A 17,077-nucleotide genomic window follows, 5' to 3' on the forward strand; every position below is an offset into this window, starting at 1 on the left:
CCTTCCCAATATCTACTTTGGGTTGCATGGTGGAACCACAAAATGGCTGAAGCCCATGCCTCAGGGATAGTGACCACTGGACATGGCAAACAACCACGGAGAGTGGCCGCATTTCTCATTATGCCGACATAGTCAACTCTAGGCCAGGATGCAGGGCAGGTCCAGTCACTTCTGTTTGTGGCTTGCTCGGACCTTTGGATGGCCGAACTCATCCTCTAGGCAATTCAGCAATAACTTACATCACCGGCATGCCTTACTCAAAGTGACACACATCAATGCGTTCTGCAAAAAATATGTGAAATTAATGTTGTGAGTTATTTCTAATAAATTGCATACCGTGCTGAAATAGAGGTAAGCATATTCAGCAACATGAAGAATTTTAATTAATTGAAGAAAACATAGTTAAGTTGTTAAAGGTGCATTATAGTTAGCTTTCCCTGCCCATTTTCTACTGTAGATTGTTTGGTGGGGCCTGCAACATGGCTGAAACCAATGCCTAAGTGTTTGCAGCCACTGGCCATTGCCGTGAGCTATGGACAGTGGCCAATGGTCCTATCATAGGGCTATAGTGCACACTAAACTTGGCCACAGGCATGTTTCAGTAGTAATTAAGTGTGGTTTGGCGCGGACGGGTTCATGGTTGAGTCTCCCTCACAACTAGGCCTTTCTGCCATCACTTGTATCCACAGCATGTGCTGCTCAAAGTGACACACATCAATATGTGCTGCAAGCAAATATGTTTGCTAAAGGAGCGTTATACTTCTTTCATATATCAGCCCAGGCACGCTCAAAGCTTGATGACAAATATTCTGATTTCTTGATTCAAAATCATCAATGCTATACTGTCCCAAAGGTTAAGACCCTGGGAATTGTGTTTGAAGCCTCTCTCAAAGCAGATGCACAAATCCAGTACATCAGAAGCAAGGCACAATATGACCTAAGATTACTTAGGTTAATTAAACCTTTTGTCTCAGGGCACGTACTATGGTAGTACAGTTTACCTCTGATTATGCCACGCATAGATTATTGTAGTGCCCTACTGGCTGGTGCAGGTAAGGGATGCATGCAAAAATTCCAAATCCTGCAAAATGATGCTGTGCGCATCATTAAAAATATTCCTTAGAGAGAACACATTTCAAGTTATTGTAAAGACCTACACTGGGTCTTGGTAGAGGCCAGGGTTAATTTTAAAGTTTGTGCTGTGCTTCATAAACACCTTTGTGGCAGCACACCTACCTATCTGTAAGATTCTATTAGTGTTTCTCTCCTGTCCTCAGAGAGTAACAAGATCTAGCGACTCCATTCACTTGACCATGCCTAAGAGTACACTGGTGAAGGGTCTCAGAAGGTCTTTCCATGCGCAGGCAGCACGTCTATGGAATGGCCTTCCGAAGGAACATTGTGCCGACAGAAACATGTTGACTTTCAGGAAACGACTGAAAACAGTACTTGTAGAATAATTGATCTTTGACCCTGAAGACTGAAAAGATGCTGCCGTGTGCCCTGATGCCTGTGGGGCCCAGGCGCCTTATAAACACACAAATCAAAATAAATAAATATGTTAAAAGAGGAATTATTAATAACTTACATACAGTGCTAGAACAATATTAAACATGTTCAGATAAAAACAGCAGCTCATTTAAATAACTATGTGAAAGGGACGTAATGATTAAGTTGCTCTAATAAAAACCTTTCAAATTCAGCGAAAATCTTTGTTAGATGAAGCTTATGATTGCAGTGCAAAATTGAAAATTAAAAGTGTTTACCAGAAGCACTGCTCGATAGTTTATTAGGGCTGGGCGTTGACTACATAGGTACTCAAAGAGGACTGAACAGGTGTTTGCTGATCTAAAATGGAGTTGAATTTGCCCCTTTGTTGGAGTATCCTGAGGCTTTTTTCTTATTTGCTTCCCAATTGGAAAGTACATCAGCAGTAGTAATAGGGGGATCTATGCAGTCGAAGGTCATAAGAACGTTTGGTATCGCCAATGAAGTTTATGGGTCATTGTGTGTCCATGGTAATGAAATAATTAGTATTTGCACATGCAGAAATCAAGTAGAATATTTTATAAGGTGCACATAAAAAAAGTGTTACTGCAGTGTCCCACTGAAATGAAATATTATCAAGGGACATAGAATCCGCACTGATTTAAAAATAAATGCGCATGCAGTATTCATCACAGGCATACACCTCCACACCCACATGCATCGCTATTGGTAATTATTTGTAAAACCCTTAGTATTATAAAGTTCATTAGATTAATGCTCCCAAAAAATCTTTATACTGTTTTGTAGCAGCTGTGTATGACTGTGCACACGCTTTTTGGCCCTTGTATCTACCTTTGCACTCTTGCAACCTCAGCATCAATGAGTGCTTAATATTACACGTCATTTGTGTTGTATTACTGTTTCTAATGAGTGCATTAACCATAGCAGAAAAAGAGAAAGAGTTCAACCCAAGAGAGCAGCAGTCGCTCGGTAAACACGAATTAGAAAATGCCATGGGTGACTGGCACAAATTATGTGATTTTCTGCAAGACGTGCTCTGCCTGCTGTATTTTCCTTAGCATTTTGCCCCACTACAACACTTTCCAACCCTAATAAAACCATGTGCTTGTATTGCGCAACTCAATTCTACGCATAATATGCTTGGCCATGCGTTAGGGTTCCAAGTGCGACATCAAAATATGCGTATCTCTTTTGTATATTTGACACCTACACGTTTCCCAAACATTATGCAACTATGCCTGTAAAAGTCTGCACTGCTCAGGTCTGTACAATGAATTTCCCATGCAGGATTCGCAATACCGGATTGGGCTGCAGCAAAGTTGTTCTATAGCCTCTACACAACAGTTTATGAAAAAGTTGTATATCGTTTGTCATTGTTAGCTTATTTTGAATTGACTTTTTATGGATATTTTTTAAGAAATGCGTATCTCTTGAATATATGTGTTTTCAGATCAAAAGGGTGTGCAGCCTCTCACAAGCTTGAAAACAGTTCATTAGAATTATTTATAAACTCAAAATTGAAGTCATGTATTATGACTCTTTTGTTTTCTGCCTCTCCATCCCTTTTTCAAAAACGACATCAATTGTTTGTTTGAAAGCCGCTAGAGAATGTTTGGAGCACGCCAAGGACCAATGTTCAGAGTGTGTGCTAATTAAGACATTGAGTTTTTTGTAACCAAGGAGGCACTTTTGAGAGCTTTAGAAAAACCATTAATGGAAGAATGAACTTATAACATGAGTAGAGAAGATCGTGCTAAATAGTATTCTATTGAAATGCCGTCCTAAGCCTTCGGTGCAATAGATGTAGGTGCTGGGGGGTATGTAAACAGCACATTTATTCATAGAATCAGGATAAACAAGTGCTTAAACTGCGCATTGTATTTTTTCATATACATTAAAGTTAATGAATATTGTAGTGTTATACCCGGGTCAGACACCAAGTGCCGCCTTCACCGTCTCATTCCAAATATCATTATTTACCATTCCCTGTTATGGGTTGCATTTTAGTTAATGCCATTTCATGACAGCATCCAATGTTGTTCTAAAACACAAAGGGCCTGATTTAAAAAGCTTTTTCTAACGGGCAGCACCATTGATATGATATGATATGATAAGATATGATGTGTCATTTATAACGTGCCTGCACACAAGTGTTTCTAGGCGTGACAAGACAAAGGAGGGAAGACAGAGGGAGGACAAAACAAACGATCTTACTAGACCTTGTGTCATTCAGATCATGCAAGTGTGGACGCACAGTGCAGAGGTGGAAGGAGAAGGGGAAAAGTGCCAGGGAGAGGGAAGGGTTAAGTGCAACCAAGGCAACATTGCTCTGAGTATGTCCAGCCAGGGCACCAGGGCTCTGGGTAAGTGCAAGGAGTCTAGGCACTGTAGGGTTACAGTTACAGCCCCGAACTACACAGCAGGCACAAAGGCAGTGCATGGGTGACTGGTCATAGACGAACCTTGTACCCAGTGAGACTCTTAGGGTAGCCAGGCAACGAATCAGCACAGCAGACAGGTAGGTTAGCAGGGGAGAAATCAGAGGTGAAAAGGAAGTTCTTGAGCTGCTTCCGGAACTTCAGGAAGTCCGGCTCAATTTGAGAGGGACAGTGAGGCCATTCCAGACAGAGGCAACTGCAGAAGAGAGAGATCAACCCCCCCACTCTCTGCCTGGAGAAGCGTCTGACCATCAGAGTGTTTGAGGTGGCTGAGCGAAGGGCACAACAAGGAAGGTGTTTGGAAAGAGAGAGTTGGATGTAGTGTGAACACCGGCCGCAGAAAGCCTTGTGGACGATGCAAAAGGCCTTGAACTTGCTCCCTGCAGCCACCGGGAGCCAGGGGAGAGATTTCCAGGCTGGAGATATACAGTCCCTGGGCTTGAGGCCAAGGATAAGTCTTGCAGTCCTGTTCTGGATTAGTGGCTGAGGGTTGAGAGTAGTAGAGGAAGGCAGACTGAGAAAGAGGCTGTTGCAGTAGTCCAGGCTAAAGATACTCAGGGCTCTGGAGACAGTGGGCTTCTGGGGGGAAGCTAGAAAATAAAGAATACCTCTGAGGAGATTCAGCTGGTAGTGGGCCTTCTTGGACAGGTCCGTGATGTGAGGAGAGAAGGAGAGATTGGAGTCAAAGATGACACCAAGGTTTTTTGCCTCCCTGGAAGGCAAAGGAAGCGGGCCCAAGGAGGGCGGCCAGAGGGAGCGAGGGAAAGCAGGGGTCCCAATGAGAAGGATCTCAGTCATACCGGAATTAAGGCAGAGATCGTTGGAGGTGCACCAATCCTGAATTGCGGATAGATAGTCAGGAATAAGTGAAGGAAGAGAGTAGGCTGAGGGGACCTTAAAGAGAGCTGAGTGTGATCTGCATAACACTGAAAATTAGAGTTGAAGGTAGATATCAGGTGGGCCAAGGTGAGAGGGTAGAGCCCTGGGGAACACCACATGTGGAGAGAGAGGTGGTGGAGAGAAAGGACCTACATAGGATGTGGGTGGGTCGGTCAAGGAGGAAGGAGGTCAGACCTCCAGGGTCTTATCCGTGATGCCGGTTCTCACTGAGCCGATTGATAATAATGTCGTGATTGACCATGTCAAAAGCAGAGGAGAGGTCAAGGAGGATGAGTAAAGAAAGCAGGCTTGAGTCGATATTAGTGAGCAGATGTTTAAGGGTGTTCAGGAGAGCAGTTAACGTGCCTCTGGTTGCTCTGAAACCAGACAGGTGGTCGTGGAGGCAACCAACAGATTCAGTGTAGATAGTAAGCTGGGAGATGGCCAGCTTTTCCAGGAGTTTTCCCAAAGAATGGAGTGATAGAGATCGGGCAATAATTTGCCGGACCGGTAGGATCGGCAGAAGGCTTTTTAAGGATGGGGTGCACAAGGGAGTTCTTGAGGAGAGAGGGGAAAGTTCCAGTGGAAAAATAGTGATTGCAAAAATCAGCCAACACTGGTGTGAGGGTGTCAATGTGGTCCTTGATGGTTCTGGACAAGAAGGGGAGCACCTGTTTGGATGACATTTTCATAGATTGGACTTGTCTAGAAACATCGTCAGATGTAGTCGGAGAGAAAGAGGACAAAAGAGGAGGAGTGGGAGAGGCGGCCAGAGGGTGTCGGAGAGGGGTAGAGGGAGAGGAAGAGTAGAGAGAGAGGACAGGATGTCCTGAGTTTTAGGTTTAAAATGCTTTGGAAAATTAAGTCTGTAATCTGCACCGAGAACACCACCTTTGCAGATTTTAAATGATAACCACCCATACCTTGAGCAGATTTTAACTCCAAAAAACATACAACTGTGGGAGTGAGAGAAACTTAAATAAGAATAAATACAATGAACCAGAACATTAGTTTCAGAATATAAGGACACAAAACTAGGTAGCTGCAGATCTGGCTGACTGATTAAATTGCACCATAATCCAAGGTGCCTTGGGCCAGACCAAAATAATGTTGGGCAATTGAAGGAAAAGTTGATAAGAAGATATGTCCTTTGATATTCAATCCAACATGACCAATGGTCAGATATTTGTATATAAGGTCTCAATAGTGAGGCATTGTGCACAAGGTTCCAGGAACAAACCGTTCCTTGAAACTCACACACAAAGAGCACAGAAACTAGAAAACCTGTTTTGCATGTGCACAGTCAAGGAGAAGGAAAGTGCTGAAGAGCAGAAGTGGTTTGGCTAGATTACCCACAATTGGCATTTTAGGTATGACTGAAAAGAGCTTTGCTCACTGCCAGCAAGAGCAAATGAAGATACATACAAGAAAGAGCCTCTAATGTTAGTCAGTTGCTCGGTCATGCCTAACCTGTATATTCGGCTCAAATTTAATGTACAGCAGCATCTATTTTGTAAACCGCTGTTAATTTGGCGAGTGGTGAGTGATTCGCTGAATGCTGCTTTAAATGGCTTGTTTTGTTCCCCTGCTTCTTGGTACAATGATTTGTTTGCTCATTTATGGTGCATTACATTCCGCTTCTGTTGTTTATGTCTGCCTCTGTGTTTTTAATCTACTCATGAATGATGTTCATATTGTGCAAGGGCCACCATTGGGTATCATTTTGTGGTCCTTTCTTCCTTTTTCACACCTTGGCCCTCATTACGACCCTGGCGGAGAGGGGTTTACGCCAGCGTAATGCATGGCGTACCTCTCCGCCAGATTAGGACTTTCCGTAGCGCCATGGTGATTTTTACGCCCGGATTTTCCGGGCGGAAAAATCCATGGCGCTACGGGTCCCCTCGTTAATTACGCCACCGTATTCTACGGTGGCGTAATTAACGCCTTCCCCACTCCCATTATACCCTATGGGGCAAAAATGGGAATGGGGAAGGGTAAATGGGGATTGGGGACTTACCGCCCCGCCAAGGTCGGAATGGGGCGGTAAGTCCGCCAACCCCCATGGCGGAGTTGGCAGCTCTGCGCCATGGTCCATGGTGCAAATTGCACCATGGACCTCCGCCAGGGTCGTAATGAGGGCCTTTGTGTATTGAAAAGCAGCAGCTCACTACGAGCTGGATGGATAGCTCAGATATCTTGTTTCCAAGATAACACGCTTATCTTGGAAACAAGTCAACATAGAGCAGCACAGTTTCTTAACCCGGTCTTGCACATAGAGGATGGACCCCGGCATGAAGTGCAATATAAGAACCCATATTTATTTGCTTTAAGGTTGGGCTGGATAGAGCTTTGCTTACTGTCAGGGAGAGTCAATGAAGATACATCCAAGCAATGTGGTTGTGCTGTCAGTAAGCTGTTCAATCATGCTTAACCAATGCATATTGTTATCTTGCTCAAAGCAAATGTTGAAGGGCCGGTCAAGCTTTATGCCCTGGTGAGAGATTGCCTTAATGTTGCTTTAATGGACTTAAGTTTTCTTTTCTTGCTGATTTGTGTGTTGATGTCTGTTTCACTTTTCTGCTGCAAACTGTCTACATTGCAGAACAATGAGCAATTATCTTCTCCGAGACCATGATAAGCCAGTATGTAGAATGCTGAGCTACTTTTTATGTTCAGGCTAGAGTTATATCATTTTTCCTGTAAAAGCTCTTTTAGTCTACCCTGTCTGGTTATTCTTTCAACTTTGTGGTGTATTTTTATGGATTGTTGTTCTTCAGTAAAGGTACTAAATTTTGTTTTAAAGTACTTAACTGCTGTATTCATGCTGTCTGGCACATTAACTTTCTGCGTTGGGTAGAGATATGTGACCTATGGCTTTAAATGAACAATCTTTTTTTCAGTACTGTTTGTAGAGTCTGAAGCGCATGTGGTCAATATGTGGTGCTGTGCAGTTTTGCAAAAGTAAGACATGGCTAAACACTGACAAGTAACAACAACAACGCAAAATTGCCCTCCCTCCATCCCACGTTAGAACAGTTGATAAAGTTAATGAAGGAGGACTAAATCAAAAAGGAGAAGCAGGAAATCTCTCTGAAAGAAAGGAGAACAATGGATTGTAAGTGCAAAGGCTACATTTTATAGAATCCTCGTTGTGGATGGTTGTGTAAGTTGTGGCTAGTATTGTAGAATGTCGCATGCAGAGTGTACCCTGCATTGATTTTTCCTAACTATCTACTGCATGTCTACTGCATGTCTATGCATTTTTATTCTTTTATAAAGGGGGCAGGCTGTTCTATGATGCATGGCTAAACACTGGCACATATTTAGTGAGGGAGCGATTGTAATGTGTGGGTATGCCACCATTTTAATCTAAATACCATGGCACTTCTTTGCAGTCAGGCACCTGTATTCGGTATACAGAAGCAAACTATCACGGGCATTAGACAAAGAATGCAGATGTTTGTAGTGTTGTAGGTTGTCTAGCGAGTCAGGTGACACGAGGGGCGACATGATGTCCTAGGTGTTGAGGAGGAGATAATCCCTGAAGAAGTGGGTCTTCAGTTCTTTTCTGAGTGTTGGGGTGAGTCTGATGCTGATGTGGAGGAGGTTCCATAGTCTTGGGGCAATAGGAAGCAAAGGCTTGTTTTCTGATCCTTTCCATTTTGCAGCAGCAGAGTTCAAGCCTGCACGAATTCTGGCTTCTGGTGGTGTGTTGTCAGCCGGAGATGATGAGTTTCTCTGCGAGGTAGCTGGGTGACTTGAGGGCGAATGCCTTACAGATGAAGCAGCAAGACTTGAAGGGGATTTGTGCATGCAATGGGAGCCAATGAATGTTGATGAGGGCCAGGGTGATGTGGTCGTATCAGTGTATACCCTTGATGAGGTGTGCGGCTGCCTGTAGGACACTTCACAAGGGCATACCGGAGGATGACGACACAGTCTCACAAAAGCAACGTTCCTTCAGACAAGCTGCACTGTACATTTTCATCCTAGTGAAACATATGATGCATCAGTTGAGCTATCCCCCTTCTGCAAGCCTCTAACACACACTGTTGTATACTTGTGCACCAAAATTTACTGTATAGGAGTGCACTACAACAAGCTGTTAAAAAGTGGCACTGAGCAATCTGGCAACTTTGTGTTACAGCTTAAGTAAAATAGTGACTCTCTCCAGGTTGACATGGGTTGTGATTCTATCCTTTCATATTTGTCACAGGCTTCTGAAACTGCCTGATTGCATATTTATTAATTGCTCTGATTTGGAATGAAAGCCCTACAGATTTGGAAAGCATACAATCGTACATTTGCATTTGATAGTGGGCATTTTTATCGGATTTTAGCCATTCTTTGGCTTGTTTCCAGTGACAGATGACAGATGGCAGAGGACAGCAGTGATGACAGATGACAGCAGTGATGACAGATGATAGATGACGGCAGTGAATCCTGCTTTTACACCACTGTGCCGGTGTATGTGGCAGGGCGTGCAGCTCTTTTGGTGGGTTATGAACTCTGCGCAATTTTGCAGACTTAGTGCGCACAAGGGGTTATTGTCTCCATTCTTGGCAATTTCCTTTCCCCATTGGCAAAGGGGTGCAGTGTGGCGCAGTGGCGTGGATAAAAATACTCCACATATCCCCCTGACTCCATCATGACCTCTGGTCGTGGGGGAGTTGGGCAAGTGGGATTATTTTTCTTATGGTCCATGTGAAACATCCGTTTGCTTCTCCCATCAGCGATAGATGCAACACGCTCTCCTTGCTGGTTCAGGTTGGGAGTATGGAGCGACACTCCGTGCTCATGATTCTTTTTCTGGTCCCCGCGGAGTCCTCCTTGGTGATTAGATGATCCTTAATTCCAGTGCTAGAAAACAGAACATAGCATGGTTATGGACATTTTCCCAATACTGTGTCCACACATCTTTGGGGGATGTCAGCAGTGGGAAAGACCTTGCATTCCTTAACAATTGGCAATATTCCCCATCTATGTTTACTAATGGTCTTAACAGGTGTATTCTGTAGGTGAGGCCTGGGACGGTTACCTCTCCTCCATTTCTGAAATTCCATTTCCTACTGTAGCACTAGTGCTGACCGGAAGGCTTTCTTTAGGTTTGCCAGGACCCTGAGATTTACTCTCTAGTTGGGACCGGGCTTGGCAATAACCAAGATCCAAATTAATCTCGAGTTGATTGAGGAGGTCACTGCTCATATAAAAGGTGGAAGGAACACCTTGCACAACCCAACAAGTATGTACTATGCTTTTGTCATCCTTAGAAATTTTGATCATGCAACTACTAAGCAGAGGATAGTTGGAGCGGGGCATTTCCAGGTCCCGTACCCATTGTTGCACTGACTCTAAGGCGGGTAGGGTCTGGTCTTTTGGAAGTTTTCCTTTAATAATACTTTGCTGATGAAGCTTTCTTCGCTATTCAAGTCAACTTGGGCGAGGACAGACTCCTTCCCGTCATTTAACTGAATCGGGAGGAAGAGCTGTTCACCCTTTTTCAGAATGCCAGCTAAGTTTTATGCTGGCTTGATATCAATTTTGGCTATGGACTTTGGACTTTCTGATTGTACATTAGTATAACATTTCAATCTATCTCCCTCCAGACTGGAAGGGAGGCTGATTTGCAGAAATGGAGCAGAGTTCTCATCACAAGTTGGTTGTCCCACAGCTATGACGGTGATGGCGGGTTTGTCATTGTTTTGGAAGTAGAACCTGATTTAGTCCGGTTTTTGTTCAAGCATGTGGCATGTGCCATTTAGACTAACATGATTGACACTTTGTTTTAATTTAATTGGCCTGCGAGTCTGGGTCCAGAGTACCTTATTCACACAATCTATTAGGGGAGACAGCCTGCGGAGGATGTCATTCCCTAATAGACAGGGGTTCCCTTGGGCACCACAACTAGCACCGGATGCTTTGTTTTGTGTCGCCCAATTTTTATTTCCAGCTCTGCAGACCCTTCAACAGGAATTTCCTTCCTGTCAAAGTTCTGGAGCTGTCCAAGAAGAGGGATGAGAGGAATTTCATATCATTCCACCCCTTCCTGAATTTAGCTGCTCAAAGATCCTCTTCGACAGCAAAGTTGCTTGGGATCCAGTGTCCACCAGTGTTGGAATTGTATATTGCCCTTGCACTTGGATGGAGGCATACAATCTACCTTCCTTCTCCTCCAAGGGGCAAAGGTAATTGGTGCTCTTAGTAAGCTTGATGGTCAGTTTTCTCATTTTTGACTCTCACACCTGGATAGTTGGGTCAAGAGACGGTGTTGGAGTGGAAGAATCTAGCGCAGAATTTGACACACCGCTATTTGAGGGTTTTCAGGCTCCCCTTGTTCTGTTTCTGGGCTGCCTCCCTCTTTCTGGAGGCAGTCAACAGAAGTGGCTGCTGAGGTTTGGGGTTCCTCTTATGCTGGTTCTGGGTTGCCCCTCCACTTCTACGAGGCATTCCCCAGAATGTAGTTGGGTGGTTTGGGAAACTGAACAATCAGTTTCACATTCAGTGATTTGAGGAGTTACGGGCTCCTCCCTTTCTGATTCAGGGCTGTTTTGGAGACATTCCTCAGAATGGCTTTGGGGAGCTAAGGACTCTTCTTTCTCTGGTTCTGGGCCACCCCCCTCTTTGGAGGCAGTCCCCAAAATAGGTTTGGGCGTGATCCTGTGTGAGAGCTTGGGAATCTGCAAACAAAGTGGGACAGTTGGATATGGGGGAGTTTTGAACTCTCCTAGTTCTGATTCTGGGCTGCCCCCCCCCTTTTTGGAGGCAGTCACCAGAATTGGTTTGAGCCAGATGATTTTCTGGCTGGTTATGGGCGGTTTTAACTCAGTCCCCACATCTATCCAGTCTGGATCAGGATCTGTCGGGACCCATTTTTCTTTGGGAGGAGTTCCCCCATCCGTGAAGGAGAAGATCCTTTTCCCAGCATCCACTGAGGACCCCTCTGCTTCAAATTGGAAGATTCTAACCTCCTCCACAAAATGTTTTTCTTAGGCCCTTTATTTCTCCTACCCGCCCTCTGTTTCTTAGGTTGCAGACTTTCGGGGGCAGGAGATTCTGGTTCTGGTTCCTGGGTCTCCAGGGGCTCTTCACAAGTGGGGAAGGAAGCTTCATCTAAGGTTTTACACCCCACTCCACTCTGTGCCTCCTCCCTGGGAACTGGTGGGTTGTCGGGGTTCTCTCCCCATCATTGTTCTGGAGTACCAGACCCTTGATTTGAGGGGTTCTGGGCTGCCATGTTCATCTGAGGGTTCTGCTGAGCCCTCAACATGCAACCCAGATCCTGTGCCAAGTTCTGGAACTGGCGCTCCAGTTGGGACACCCGCTCTGGCTGGTACGGAGCTCTCTGGTCTACCCTAGGTTGATCACGGGAAGGGTAACCGTGTCTTCTCCCATAATACCCTTGGTTGGGATCGTTTTGGTACCCCTCCACCCTTGGCCTCCCCTCTCCCGGATTGGGCTGTCTGGGCTCAGGAAAGTGGGGAAAGAAAGAAGGGTTGTTTTGGGGGTTGATGTTTGCGGGTAATGGGGAAAGAAACTCAACCCATCATTTAAGGGATTACTGCCCTCCTGGGGAAAGTTAGGAGGGAGGTTTCCTAGGTTGACAGCTGCCTGGTTGGATCCCCCCACCTTGGACTGGGGGAGTCCACACATAGCCCATGATGGGTCTGCTGCCCTTATAACAGGGGCTGATATAGTCAGGGGAGTTAGGAGTCCCATTTGTGGGGTTACCTCCATGACTACCTGTTTGGGATTGGCCCAAACTCCTTCTGGGTCTTTGGTTAGGAAGATTTTGCACAGGAATGTTTTTAGGCCCCCCCATCTCCAGATCTAAAATGGGGGCAACCTTCACCTCCGCCACCTTAGCAGCAGCAGGGGTGTTGGTTGGTTTTGGGCTTTTATTGACACTTTTATTTTCTACTGGTTTCTGCACTTCATAAATGTGAGTTGCTTGTTCAATGACCCAGTCTAGTGATCTCTTCCCATGAAAGTCCCTCACCAGCTGGGTCATAATGTATTTAGGGAGTGCATGAAAGAAGGTATTTTGATGAACTCCCTACTGTCTGTGTGCACCCTCCTGGTGGTCTGTGCAAAGGCAAGTTTCAGCTCTTGTACAAATTCTTGTGGGGCCTGGTCTTCCCCACATTGCAGATTGTAGGCCGCCTTGCGGGCCTCTTGAGGGTTTCTGTGTATTGAGAAATGCTTTAAGATGGCCGACCTATAGGTGGAACATTTCGAGTGGTTCTGATCCTCCAGCCCCGCAAAGAAGCTGGAGTATTCAGGGGAAAATGCCCACTTGACATATTGCATGCCATTTTTGGCTATCCTTCAGGTGGAAATTATGCATCATTTGTCCACTCATCTTCTGACTCAGAGGCACTGCTAAAGGAGGTGGCTGTCTGATCCCAGTGCTTAATTTGTAAAAAAATAAGTGGCAGTGCCCAAAAACTTTTGGCCCCATAAAGCCGGGTGTGGCACCGCTTGCAAAGCGGGCGTGGCGCTGCCTTCAGCGAGGGCGCGGTGCCGCCCTCAGCGTGGGCGCGACGCAAACCTCAGCGCGGGCGCGCCGGCCGTGCCAGTTCAGTGCTAGACCTACCTAGATCGGCCCACCACCAGCCCATCACACTGCTGCTGCTCCATGTCACATGTTTGGCGCTGCAGCAACTGCTGGCACAGGCTAGTAGTGGGATGAATGGGGAAGGGCACACATGGGTTGAGAAAGTATATTGCTTTAAAGTTGGAAAACACTTGTTATGGTTGGTGTAGTGGTTCCAGCATTCCGGCAAAACCAGAGGCAAAAGAGTGCATTTGAACACACTTCTAAGTTCTAGACCACACTTGTTAGACGTCTGGACCATACTTGCTGTCATCGAAGTGATAATGCATTTGATAAAATTGTTGCAAACCTGTGGATGTTATCTTATTTGTCAATTTTGTAGAATGACCCCCCACCTCCCGGCCCACCCCCTCCCACCGCCCTGTTTCCCAAATAGCTCTGAGTGAAGCTACGTTGCAATCATTGTCCCGGGTCGCAGGATAGCTCAGCAGCAATGTGTTCGATTGGAAGCAAGACGACACGAAGCAACACAGGTGCGATCCCCGACTCCTCGCTTAGAAACCTCTGGTTATTAAGCGCATTATAAATACGCAACAAGACATTCTCCTCCTGTAACTGGGGGCTGTGTGAGCACTTTAAAAATGCACATAAATAAAAAAACATTCTGTTTCAGTCACTGTTGAACTGTATTTGTCTCTACCCCTTCTGCCCCATCTGACAGTCTGTTGAAGTACACCAAGTATTGTTAATCAGTTACCTCAGGAAGAGCACCCTCCCCTCAGCCTGTTCCTCAGTCCCCTCATCCAGGTGTTTTGTGTAATCAATTTACTCTCAAGCCCTTATCAGTAATCACATCTCATAAATGCATCCCCCTTCACCCTTCCTTCAAGCATGAGCATGGTGTTGTAAAACTTGGATAAAGTCATTTCTGCAAGACATTGTTGTGAAATCATCGGCCTGTGATACTTCTACTTTAGGGCCTCCTTCCAGCGAGCCCGAGGAGAATGCATATTCGGATATCTCCTTCCCACTGACATGTTCTTGACATACTTCACTAAACTGCGTCTGTCTTTAACTCTGTCATTGGCTCCCCCACGTTCCCTGATCTCTCTTTCGCTCATCTCAATGTTTCCGCTCTGCGTTGAGCTCTATCGTCTCTTTCACTTCCTTGGTTGCGTCTATACATTTTTGCATGACTTCACCGATCCCTACCTCTATTCTCTGGTATCCTTATATACCCCAGCATGTCCTCTCTGTTCACAGTTCCTCTTCCTTCTTTCTGTTCCAAAGCCACCTTGTGCATCTTCTCATTTTCATTGATTCAAGCACCTGACACCTAGACATTGGAACTGGGAGAAGGAGCCTCACAATCGTTGTGCCTCAATGCAGTCAAGCCTGTTGTGGGATCTGTATGTCCCAACTACATATGCTCTCCACATTCGCTCCTCTTCCTCATACAATATTTTCAGCAATCAGCAATCAGCTAAAGACCCATTTGGTTCAGTCATTTACGCCTGTCGAATTTTTGCTGTTGTGTCTTCTCCATTCCCATACCTGTAATTGTGTACCAGTCTTGATTTTTATACTGCTAAAGCGCTTTGGCGAAAGAGTGCTATAAATACAACAAAATAAAAATACATATCAACTGCTTAAAAGCCTGTTTCCTCGACACATTTGTACAACACACTCTAGCAATCATTGTCACACAGTAGTAACTTAATTGACTTAATTGACAGACAGGTGCTGGAGTGGAATGTCCTACTGCTTTAGCCCATCTTAACCCAAATCAAAGTTCAGTATTAATTTGTGCCTACAAGTCTCTATGTGAGTTGCTATATATTGATTGGGGGAAAACAAAAGTGCCACGATTAGAAACATAATTAATACCCAGATTGCCATTTATTAACCTTAGTCTGTAATATCCATTTTAAACTATTTTTTAAGCTAGTATTTTTTTCTCATACTTATGTCATCACAGTACCCACTCTGGCCCATTTTTTCACATACGGGATACTAGCTCAATCCTCACCCATGCACACAATTAACAGCATGTGGTTGACAGTAGTTGATAGCAGTGAGATTCTTATCTTCTGACCACCCCAGGCCTCACCTACAGAATCCACCTGTTAAGACCATTAGTGAACATAGATGGGGAATATTGCCAGTTAAGGAATGCAAGTTCTTTCCCACTGCTGACATCGCCCAAAGATGTGTGGACACAGTAGTGGGAACATTTCCATAACCATGCTATGTTCTGTTTTCTAGCACTGGAACTAAGGATCATCTAATCACCAAGGAGGACTCCTCGGGGACCGGAAAAAGAACCAAGAGCCCGGAGTGTCGCTCCATACTCCCAACCTGAACCAGCAAGGAGAGAGTGTTGCATCTATCACTGATGGGAGAAGCAACCGGATGTTTCACATGGACCGGAAGAAAAATAATCCCACTTGCCCAACTCTCCCATGACCGGAGGTGACGATGGGTGGGGGAGGATATGTGGAGTATTTTTATCCACGCCACTGCACCCCTTTTCCAATGGGGAAAGGAAATTGCCTAGAATGGAGGTAATAACCCCTGTGCACACTAAATCTGCAAAATTGCGCAGAGTTCATAACCCACCAAAAGAGCTGCACGCCCTGCTACATACACCGGCAAAGTGGTGTAAAAGCAGGAATCACTGCCATCATCTGTCATCACTGCTGTCATCTGTCATCACTGCTGTCCTCTGCCATCTGTCATCTGTCATCTGTCACTGGAAACAAGCCTACAGAATGGCTAAAATCCGGAACAATGCCCCTAAATACAGTTTCCTAATCAATGGCCATCTTCAAAGTGCTGTTTTGGCGCTAAATTCTGTTATTTTCCCCAGTGAATTGTTGAAAAGCAAGTGTGCTGAAATCATGGATCCTTCAGGCAGTCAGAGGAATCCAGGAATCACAGCCTGTCAGCTGCCTAAAGGAACTGGCTGTAAAACATAGCTTAAATTTATTTTTTTTGTCCTGAAAAATTGCAAAATCCACTATTCCAAGCATGTTGGTGAAGGGCTAATTCTTTTAAAATGTTTAGATCCTTTATACATTGTACTTATATTTTATGTGTGAACTGAAAAGATTTTAATGTATAGGAATCCAGTCTGAAGCCAATCCACATGTGAACTCTTATCTGACAATTCCTAGCCTGGGAAAACTGACATCTCCGTTAACAGTCCCTTGAGAACAGGAAGGCTAACGGCTGTTAATGGTTCACGCATAATCCCAGCAAGCCACTGGATGCGGCTCCAATAAGCATTTATCTGCGGGCTGACCAAAGAAAAAAGGACATGTTGAGAATTGGCTTGTGCAAGGAGGAGCAGGATGTGGGGGAAGTTTCTCGGTGAACTTCAAAGGATTGGCCATTTGGCCATCTGCTCACTTTGGTAGCAAGAAAAAAAACCTGGACTGGATTTTGAATCGAAATTACTTGTTTTGCCTCAGAACCTTATCACATTTAACATGACAGCCAAAATAAGTAGACAAGTGAAAAATGCAAACTTATAAATCTGAACTCATGCTAGAGAGTTGAAGATATGGTAGGAGTTCTTATTACATAAGGGATCAAAGATACACTAAAACACTGATTGTGGCAAATCTATTTATGTTGCAAGCTTAAAATTGTATGTACACGATCCACTGATCAGCGCCCAGAGATGTGTCAAATT

Source organism: Ambystoma mexicanum, chromosome 1q, assembly GCF_040938575.1.
Source record: "Ambystoma mexicanum isolate Mex_15411 chromosome 1q, UKY_AmexF1_1, whole genome shotgun sequence".
Lineage (NCBI taxonomy): Eukaryota > Metazoa > Chordata > Amphibia > Caudata > Ambystomatidae > Ambystoma > Ambystoma mexicanum.